The sequence below is a fragment of the Desmodus rotundus genome, chromosome 6, assembly GCF_022682495.2.
Source record: "Desmodus rotundus isolate HL8 chromosome 6, HLdesRot8A.1, whole genome shotgun sequence".
NCBI lineage: Eukaryota > Metazoa > Chordata > Mammalia > Chiroptera > Phyllostomidae > Desmodus > Desmodus rotundus.
The window spans coordinates 47,693,947-47,704,892 of record NC_071392.1 but is presented as its reverse complement, the minus strand read 5'-3'; the positions used below and the strand labels follow the sequence as shown (position 1 = coordinate 47,704,892).

The window sequence follows — 10,946 nt, the reverse complement described above, 5'->3', positions numbered from 1 at the left end:
CAGTTCCCAGCACTAAAACCTGTGTACTAAAAGACAGATTAACAAGAGAAAAACAAACAGGAGTTTATTAATGTGTATGCCTCATATAAACATGGGAGAGACCCAGAGAAAAATTAGTAACCCCTGAAGTTGCTTAGATTCAGGCTTAAATATCAACTTAATAGGGAAAGAGGTGGGACTTTGTAAATGAGCTAAAGAAAGAGTAAATGACTTTTATGAAACAGAATGGGCCCTTGGCAGAATAGATGGAGGTATGATGGTTTCTGACAATGTTTGTCTGGGTGTGATGTCCACTAATAATCTCCTTTCCTGTGATAAGAGTGAATCTCCTCTGGTTGAGGAAATTCCCAGGCGGGGAACTTCTTTTTAGAGGATCTGTTTTTAGGTGAGGAGGAAATTCAGATAAAGCCTTTCCTTGCATTTGCTATTTTTCAAGTGCCCTCAGCTCCAAATTATCTTTATTCCAAAGTGGCATATCCTAGAGTGGCATGTCTTAAACTCCTACAGTAATATTTTGAGGTGACATATTCTGCTACCCTCCAGCTGTTAGGACCCACTAATAGGACTCATTTCCTGGCTTTAGGGGTAGAGAACTGTATACACAGGACTTCCCTGGGCCTTAGCCCCATCTGACTCCTAAGATGATGGTCGGCATGGGCCTGAGCCCATTAACACCTCCAGTAAACTCCAGATCATACTTACTTAAAATTTTTTTTCTTTTATTGATTCTAGAGAGAGGGGACAGGAGAGAAAGAGAGAGGGAGAGAAACATTGATGTGAGAAAGAAACATCGATTGGTTGCCTCTTGCACACGTCCAGACTAGGAACCAAACGCACAACCAGGTATGTGCCCTGACCAGGATTTGAACCAGGATGACGCCCAACCAACTGAGCCAACCCACCAGGCCAGATCATTCTTATTTTTAATAACAGCTTTATTGAGATATAATTCACATACTGAGATATAATTCACAATGCATCTGCTTAAAGTGTACAGTTCAGTGGGGTTTTTAAAGTATATTCACAGAGCTGTGCAACCATTGTCATAATCAATTTTAAAACATTCTCATCACACCACACCTCTTAGGAGTAACTTCCCATTTTCCTCCAACTCCCTCTCACACCCCCCTGGCAACCACTAAACTACTTTTTATCTCTATAGATTTCCCTATATTGGACATTTCATATAAATGGAATCATACAATATGTGATTGAATTCTTTCACTTAGCATAATGTTTTCAAGGTTCACCCATATTGTAACACATATCAGTACTTCACTTATTTTTATCGCTGAATAATGTTATTCCTTTGCATGGATATCCCACATTTAATTTGTCCATTCATCACTAATAGACATGAGTTTTATCTATTCTTTGACTATTATGAATAATGCTGCTATAAACATTCCTATACCAGTTTTTGCATGGACAGATGTTTTTACTTCTCTTGGATGAATACTTAGGAGTATAACTGCTGGGTCGTATGGAAACTCTTCCAGAGCATTTCTAGGGAGGTTGTTTTCATATATTTACCGGAGACACCAGGGGAGAGGATCTCCTTGCTGTCAACAGAAGGGCTCACAGTTTCTTTAGCCACTCCAAGCATGGGCATTGGAGACCCTAAGGTGACTGGCATGTGGGCACATTCCCATCATCAGAGGGCAGTAGATAGTTGTAGGGTGTGGCCTGGTTGATCTCCAAGGAGTGATTGGTGTAGGGGTTGAATGCGTGCAGAATTATATTGAGGCCCTTGATAATGAAAAGCACGCCAGCACTGGCTCATTGGCCCAGACATTCTTGAGGAAGGCAGGGAATCTTGCCGACATCTTGGTGTCAGTGGCAGCAGCTGATAAACCATTCTTGTGGGCAAATATCTAACTTTGCTTTGAAGCCAGCTCCTTCCCCAGTGTCCTTTGTTGGCCTTCTTAGAGGTCCTTCCCCAAGAAGTTGTAGGCCTCTTCCTACTTCACCTCTTCACCACCTTGTTCAAACATCTTCACTGCAGCTGCTCATTTCCCCCTTCTCCCTGCAAGGAGCATTCATGTATTCACTTAACAAATACTGAACATCTACTGTGTGCCAAGCCCCATTGTGCATGCTAAGGTATAACACAAAATAAAACAGGAAAAAATCCCTGCTCATGAGGAACTGACACTCTAGAAGCACCATTCCTTCTGCCCATCCATCAGCCATCTCTCCTGTAGAAGTCTCCTATGTGTGTCAGGCACTTTGCTGGGCACTGGGACTGTAAGGTCTAATATGGCATTCTCCCATCAAGGATGGAGAAATGAGGGGTAAAGGCCTTTCCAGGCAAAGGGGCTAAACAGTGTAGAGGTATGAAAAAAGCTCGGCTCACCCCATGGTGTTCTACCAGCTGATATCCCATAACATTCAATTTTTAAGAAGAAAAATACCCTATTTTTTGGAGAGGTGATACATGCACACAATACAAAATTCCAAGTGTTCAAGAAAGTAATCAATGAAAAGTAATACTTCCTGCTCACTCCTGTTCCCCAAAAGCTATTTCCCTCCTCAGAGACAATCATTATTTTTTTTAAACATTTTATTTATTTATTTTTAGAGAGGGGAAGGGAGGGATAAAAAGAGGGAGAGAAACATCGATTGGTTGCCTCTTGTACACACCCCCAACTGGGGACAGAACCCTTAACCCAGGCATGTACGCTGACCAGAAATTGAACTGGCGACCTTTAGCTCTGTGGGATGATGCCCAACTGAGCCACACCAGTCAGAGTGAGGCAGTCATTATTGTCAGAGTCTTATGACTTTTATACAGATAATCAGTACATATACAAACATATAACCATCTACACAGTCTTTGCTTTAGTACAAATGGAAGCATATTATCTACTCTGTACTTTACCTAGCTTTTCTTGTCTTAATATATTTTGGAAATTCTAACATATCAGTGCATACAGAGTAGCCTCATTCTTATTCATAACTGCATAGTAATTCCTTGTATGGTGGTGCCATGTATTATTTACCCAGTCCCTTTTGATATATCTTTATTTCCAATATTTCCTATTACAAATAATGCTGTAATAAACATCCTTGAACATACACAGAATCCTAAAACATACCCAACATCACCCACCCAGTAATCAGCACCAGAAGGGCCCAATTTGCCTGTGGGTAGTGGAGGAAGTGATTGTAAGCTAGCCCAGAGCCGAGCAAGTGGCATTGTTCCTCTTGGACCTCTCCCCCACAGACAGCATAACAAAGCAGCATCATGGGTTGCCCCTCCCTGGTGATACCTAAGGTTCCACCCCTTACTAGGTAACAGGTGCGTAGAAACAAACAAACAAAAAAAGGCCCAAATGAAAGAACAGATCAAAGCTCCAGAAAAAAATACAACTAATTGACAAAGAGATAGCCAACCTATCAGATGCACAGTTCAAAACACTTGTAATCACTATGCTCACAGAAATGATTGAGTATGGTCACAAAATAGAGGAAAAGGTGAAGGCTATGAAAAGTGAAATAAAGGAAAATGTACAGGGAACCAACAAGAAGGGAAGGAAACTGGGACTCAAATCAACAGATTGGACCAGAAGGAAGAAATAAACATTCAACCAGAACAGAATTAAGAAAGAAAAATTCAAAAAAATGAGGAGAGGCTTAGGAACCTCCAGGACATCTTTAAATGTTCCAACATCCAAATTATAGGGGTGTCAGAAGGAGAAGAGGAAGAGCAAGAAATTGAACACTTATTTGAAAACATAATGAAGGAGAACTTACCCAAACTCACAAAGGAAATAGACTTTCAGGAAGTCTAGGAAGCTCAGAGAGTCCCAAAGAAGTTGGACCTAAGGGAGCACACACCAAGGTACATCATAATTACATTACCCAAGATTAAAGATAAGGAGAGAGTCTTAAAAACATCAAGAGTAAAGGCGTTACCTACAAAGGAGTTCCTATAAGACTATCAGCTGATTCCTCAAAAGAAACCCTACAGGCAAGAAGGGGCTGGAAAGAAGTATTCAAAGTAATGAAAGGCAAGGACTTACATTCAAGTTTACTCTATCCAGCAAAGCTATCATTTAGAATGGAAGGGCAGATAAAGTGCTTCCCAGATAAGGTCAAGTTAGAGTTCATTGTTACCAAGCCCTTATTATATGAAATGTTAAAGGGGCCTATCTAAGAAAAAAAAAACCCAAAACTGTGAACAGTAAAATGACAACAAACTCACAACTATCAACAACCAAACCTAAAAAAACAAAAGCAAACTAAGCAAACAAATAGAACAGGAGCAGAATCACAGAAATAGAGATCACATGGAGGGTTATTAATGGGGAAGGGAAGGGGGGAAAAGGTACAGGGAATAAGTAGCATAAATGGTAAGTACAAAATAGACAGGGGGAGGTTAAGAATAGTATAAGAAATGGAGAAGCCAAAGAATTTATATGTATGACCCATGGACATGAACTAAGTGGGGGGGGGTTCAGAATAGGGGGGGTGCAGGTTGGAGGGGAATAAAGGGGGGAAACATGGGACAACTGTAATAGCATAACCAAGAAAATATATTTAGAAAAAATAAAGTAATTAATATTTACTGACATAAAAAATTAAAATAAAAAAATTAAACAACTAATCTCCAAAAGAAAAATCTTAATTTTCAAAGCAAATAAATAATAATATGGATTTTTACAACACAAAAATTTAGAGTTGTATTTGTTTGATTTTTCTTAGCTTTGAGGATTTATCAGGATTTTCTTTCTTTTAAATTTTTTCTGTAATCAAATACATTATTAATTACTCTTCGTGCACTCAAAATAGCTCAATTCACAAAAGTATTCATATTTTCAGATACATTATTTCTTAATATAAGACTAATTTGTGTGTGTGTGTGTGTGTGTGTGTATGCATTTTGTATGCTTGTATGGTGGAGAAAGCTACATTCAAAAATAAGTTCCAATTTAAGCAGTTGGGATTTTATAGCTTCTGTGTTCCTGTGGACCTTCCCTAAACTGCATTTGAAGCCTCTACTATATTAAAAACATGAAAACTCTGCCCTCTGAGCTAACAGATCTACCCTTCATGAAAAGTTTTCTGGACATCTAGGTGATTATACTCATGGGGCTTCCTCAAACAACTGGAAAATGTAAAAACTGTAGAACTATGGAATTTTCAAGGGTGTGCAGACCATGGAGATGTTCAAGTTGAGTACTAGGCAAGCTTTGCATTTTCTAGATAAGAAAACAATTTAAATGACTTGTGCTAGCTCAAAAAGCCAATTAGTGGAGGCCTCCGGATTCTCAGCCCTGCTATTTTTCCCCTACTCTAAAAAATGTTGTTAATAACAGCAGGAGCAGCACATGAAATGACTAATACGTGTATGTTATTTTAAAGAAAACATTCTCCTCTTTCCCTAACTGGCTCCTTTTCAACTTGTACATCTCTGATAAATGTCCCTCTTCAAAGAGATCTTCCCTGAGCACCCACTCCCGATCACTCTTCCACCAGGCACTTTTGTTCCTTTCATCATGGTTCTTACCACAGTTTTCATTGTGCGTTTCTTCGTGGGTCATTTTATAGCCCATGAGACTGTGAGCACCATGAAGCAGGGCCATGTCCGCTTTGTTCATGACTGTAGCCCAGTGCAGATCACATAACCATTAACTTGTTAACAGTTGAAAGAGTCAATGAACAAATGTAGGACCTGAGCTCAAACCAGTGGCAAGGTTCTTTGTAGCAACCCTGTCCCTAGATCACAGGCAGAGGCTATTACAGAAAAGAGGCTATTACAGTAATAAATGAACCAGCAATTGCAAGCACATGAATCAGTTAAATCCCTGTTTACATTTCTTTTTTAATTTAATTTTTATTGTATTTTCCCACTATCATTTAGTCCCCTAATACTCCCCCCTAGAAATCACTACCCTGTTGTCCATGTCTATGAATCCTTTTTCTATTTTGCTTAATCCCTCCACCCCCTAACCTCTCCACTGAATAGCTGTCATCCTGCTCTCCATCTATGAGTCTGTCCCCATTTTCCTTGTTAGTTCAGTTTGTTCATTAGATTCCACATATGAGTGAAATCATATACCTGAAAAAATTTGTCTTTCTCTGACTGTATTATTTCACTTAGCATAATGTTCTCCAGGTCTATCCATACTCTCACGAAGGGTAAAATTTTCTTCTTCTTTATGGCCCAGTAGTATTCCATTGTGTAACTGTCCCATAGTTGTTTTATCCTCTCATCTACTGATAAACACTTGGGCAGTTTCCATATCTTGGCGATTGTAAATAATGCTGCAATGAACATAGGGGTGCCTATGTTCTTTCAAATTAGTGTTTTGGGTTCTTTTGGATATATTCCCAGAAGGCAGATAGCTGGGTTGAAAGGAAGAGCCATTTGTAATTTTTTGAGGTATCTCCATACTGTTTTCCACAGTGGCTACACCAGTCTGCATTCCCACCAGCAGTGCAAAAGGGATCCTTATTCTCCACATCCTTGCCAGCACTTCTTTTTGTTCATTTATTGATGATAGCCATTTTGACAAGTGTGAAATGATATCTCATTGTGGTTTTAATTTGTATTTCTCTGATAATTAGTGACATTGAGCATCTTTTCATATGTCTATTGGCCATCTGTATGCTCTTGTTGGAGAATTGTCTATTCAGGTCATTTGCCCATTTTTAAATTGGGTTGTTTGTTTAGTGTTAAGTTTTTGTGAGTTTTGGATGTTAACCCCTTGACATATGTATTGGCGAATATGTTCTCCCATTCTGTGGCTTGTCTTTTTATTTTGTTGATGATTTCTTTTGCTGTGCAAAAATTTTTAGTTTGATGTAGTCTTATTTGTTTATTTTTTCCTTTTGTTTCCCTTGCCTGGAGAAATATATTTGATAAAATATGACTGTGAGCAATGTGTGAGATTTTGCTACCTAAGTTTTCTTCTATCATTTTTATGGTTTCAGATTTAACATTTATGTCTTTGATCCATTTTGAATTTATTCTTCAGTGTGGTATAAGAAGGTGGTCTAGTTTTATTTTTCTGCACATATCTGTCCAATTTTCCCAACACCACTTATTGAATAGACTATCTTTAGCCCATTGTATGTGCTTGCTTCCTCTGTCCATTATTAATTAACTATAAAAGTGGGGATTTATTTCTGGGCTCCCTACTCTCTTCCATTGGTTTATGTGTTGTTGTTGTTTTTTATTCCAGTACCATGCTGTTTTGATTACTATGGCCTTGTAGAAGTTTCATATTAGCTAGCATGATTCCTCCAACTTTGTTTTTCTTTCTCAGGATTGCTGTTGCTATGCAGGGCCTTTTGTGGTTCTATATAACTTTTTGAAATATTTGTTCTGGGTCATTGGAAACTTCATAGAAGTTGCGTTGAATCTATCTATAGCTTGTTTTGGGTACTATGGACATTTAATGATGTTAATTCATCTTATCCATAAACAAGGTATGTGCTTCCACTTATTTGTATCTTCTACATTTTCTGAGTACAGGTATGTTACATCCTTAGTTAGGTTTATTCCTGGGTATTTTATTCATTTTGAAGCAATTGTGAATGGTATTGTTTTAATATTCCTTTCTGTAAGTTCATTATTGGCATATAAAAATGCAACTGATTTCTGCATATTAATTTTGTATTCTGCTACTTTGCATAATTTATTTATCAGTTCTAGTAGTCTCTTGGTGGAGTCTCTTGGTGGGGTTCTCTATGTACAGTATCATATCATCTGCAAATAATGACAATTTTACTTCTTCTTTTCTGACATGGATGCCTTTTATTTCTTCTTGTCTGATTGCTATGGCTAAACCTTCCGGTACTATGTTGAATAAGAGACATAAAAGTGGATATCCCTGTCTTGTTCCTAATCTTAATGGGGAATGCTTATAGTTTTTGCCTGTTGAGTATGATGCTGACAGTGGGTTTGTCATATATGGCTTTTATTATGTTTTGGTATGTTCCCTCTAATCCCATTTTGCTGAGAGTTTTGATCATAAATGGGTGCTGGATATTATCAAATGCTTTTTCTGCATCTAATGATATGATCAAGTGGCTTTATCCTTCATTTTTTATGTGGTGAATCACAGTCATTGATTTGCGAATGCTGTACCAACCTTGTATTCCCAGAATAAATCTCACTTGATCATGGTGTATGATCTTTTTGATGCACTGCTGTATTTGATTTGCTAATATTTTGTTAAGGATTTTAGTGTCTATGTTCATCGGGATGTTGACCTATAATTTTCTTTTTTTGTAGTGTCTTTATCTGGTTTAGGAATTAGGATAATGCTGGCCTCGTAAAATGAGTTTGGGAGCAGTCTCTTTATGAAGAGCAAACTCTTCATAAAATTCAAGAGTTTGAGAAGATGTGTTAGTTCTTCCCAGAATGTTTGGGAAAATTCCCTGTGAAGTTATCCAGTCCAGGACTTTTGTTTTTTGGGAGATTTTTCGGTTACTGCTTCAATTTCACTAGGTGTAATCTACCTATCTGATTATTCCTGACTTTTTTTTGGATGATTTTATGTTTCTAGGAATTTCCCTATTTCATCCAGGTTGTCCCATTTGTTGCCATATAGTTGTTCATAATATTTTCTTACAATCTTTTGTATTTCTTTGGTGTCGGTTGTTATTTCTCCTCATTTATTTCCAATTTTATTTATTTGGGGCCTCTTTTTTTCTTGATGAGTCTGGTTAAAGTTTTGTCAATCTTGTTTATCTTTCCAAAGAAAATGCTCTGGGATTCATTGATCTTTTCTATGTTTTTTTTAGACTCTATTTTGTTTATTTCTGCTCTGATTTTTAGTCTTTCCTTCCTTCTACTCACTTTGGGCTTTGTTTGCTGTTCTTCTTCAAGTTCCTTTAAGGGTGAAGTTTGATTGTTTATATGAACTTTTTCTTGTTTGTGGATTTTTTTTGTGTGGGGGGGGGTTTGTTGTTGCTGTTTTTGTTTTTTAGATAGTCCTGTAATGCTATGCATTTCCCCCTTAGGATTGATTTCCCAGTGCCCCACAGAGTTGGGATCATTGTGTTTCCATTTTCATTTGTTTCAAGGTATCTTTTGATTTCTTCCTTGATCTTGTTGTTGACCCATTCATTGTTTAAGAACTTGTTATTTAGCTTCCATGTCTTTGCATGTTTTCCAGTGTTCTTCTTGTGGTTGATTTCTAGTCTGAGCACTGTGGTCAGAGAAGATGCTTGATATAATCTCAATCTTCTTAAACTTATTGAGACTTGTTTTGTGTCCTAAAATGTGGTCCATTATAGAAAATGTTCCATGTGCACTTAAAAAGTATGTATATTCTGATTCTTTGGGATGAAATACTCTGAAGATATCAATTAAGTTCATTTGATCTAGCATGTCATTTAAGGCTGTTGTCTCCTTGTTGATTTTCTGCCCAGATCTATCCATTGAAGTTAATGGAGTGTTTAAAATCTATGAATGTATTTCTTTCAATCTCTCCCTTTGTGTCCATCAAAATTTGCTTCACATATTTAGATGTTCCTATGTTGGGAGCATAAATGTTTACTAGGGTTAAACCCTCTTGTTGAATTGTTCCCTTTATCATTATGTAGTGTCCTTCTTTGTCTCTTACTATACCTTGGTTTAAAGTCTATTTTATTGGGTATGCCTCATAAGAACTGCTACTCCAGCTTTTTTTTCCTTTCCATTTGCATGAAATATGTTTTTCCATCCATTTACTTTTAGCCTGTGTATATCTTTCAATCTGAGATAGGTCTTTTGGAGACACATATATTTGGGTCTTGTTTTCTTATCATTCAGCTACCCTATGTCTCTTGGTTGGAGCATTTAAGTCCTTTACATTTAAAGAGATTGTTGATACATATTTAGTGTCATTTTATTATTAGACTATTTTCCTATTATTATTGTTGTTGTTGTTGTTGTTGTTATTATTATTATTATTATTCTCCTTCTTCCTCTTCTTCTAGCAAGCCCTTTAACTTTTATTGCAGTGCTGGTTTGGTGTTAACAAACTCCTTTGGCTTTTTGTTGTCTGGGATGTTCCTTACTTCTCCTTCAATTTTAAATGATAACCTTGCTGTGTAAAGTAGCCTTGGTTGTAAGCCCTTGCTTTTCATCACCTTGAATATTTCAAGTCACTCTCTCTGGCCTAATATTTTTCTGTTGAGAAATCAGATATGAGTCTAATTGGTGCTCCTTTGTATGTAACTACCTGCTTTTCTCTTGAGGCTTTTAGGATTCTCTCCTTGTCTTTAAGCCTTGTCATTTTAATTATGATGTGTCTCAGTGTAGGCCTTTTTGGGTTCAACTTTTGGGGAATTCTCTGAGCTTCCTGGTCTTGTGTGTCTTTTCCCATCACCAGATTAGGGAAGTTTTCGGTCATTATTTCTTCAGGTAGGCTCTCAATCCCTTGCTCACTCTCTTCTCCTTCTGGTATTCACATGGTACAGATGTTGTCATGCTACATGTTATCTAAAATTTTGTTTAAGCTCTATTCATTTTTTTAAATAAAATTCTTTTTTCTTTTTACTGCTCAGCCTGCATGCTTTTTCTACCTGTCTTACAAATACTGATTCAATCCTCTGCTTCATCTAACCTACCGTTTATTCCTTCCAGTGTATTATTTATTTCAGATATTGCACTCTTTATTTCTGACTTGTCCTTTTTTATGTTTTTTATGTCTTTTTCATGCTGTTGAGTACCCTTATAATTATTACTTCACAAGCTTAAATTGCCAGTTACCCAGGCAAGGGACCTATCCTTCTTCATCCAGATGTGAGGATCCAGAAAGTACCAGTACCTCTAATTTTTCCTCTGTAGAATCTGAAAAAGCTAACTGTATTGTCCAATTAGGAGGTGGGTATGGGTAGAGCAGAAAGTCTTTGGTCTTGGACTTTGCCTTGAACTTACCTGTTTTGTGAACTGGGCAGGTTACCTAAACCCTCTTACTTTGCTTCCTCATCTGCAATGGGGAAAT

General features: G+C 37.4%; 1 long non-coding RNA gene across 1 annotated transcript in view; it reads right to left on the bottom strand.

Annotated features, from left to right (window-relative positions):
- Nucleotides 1-938: 938 nt before the first annotated feature.
- Nucleotides 939-10,946, bottom strand: part of LOC128781185 (uncharacterized) — a 99,909-nt gene continuing 89,901 nt past the window's right edge. Inside the window, exon 4 of the long non-coding RNA XR_008427084.1 lies at nt 939-2,026. This is a non-coding gene — a long non-coding RNA (uncharacterized lncRNA). The remainder of the gene's footprint in view (nt 2,027-10,946) is intronic.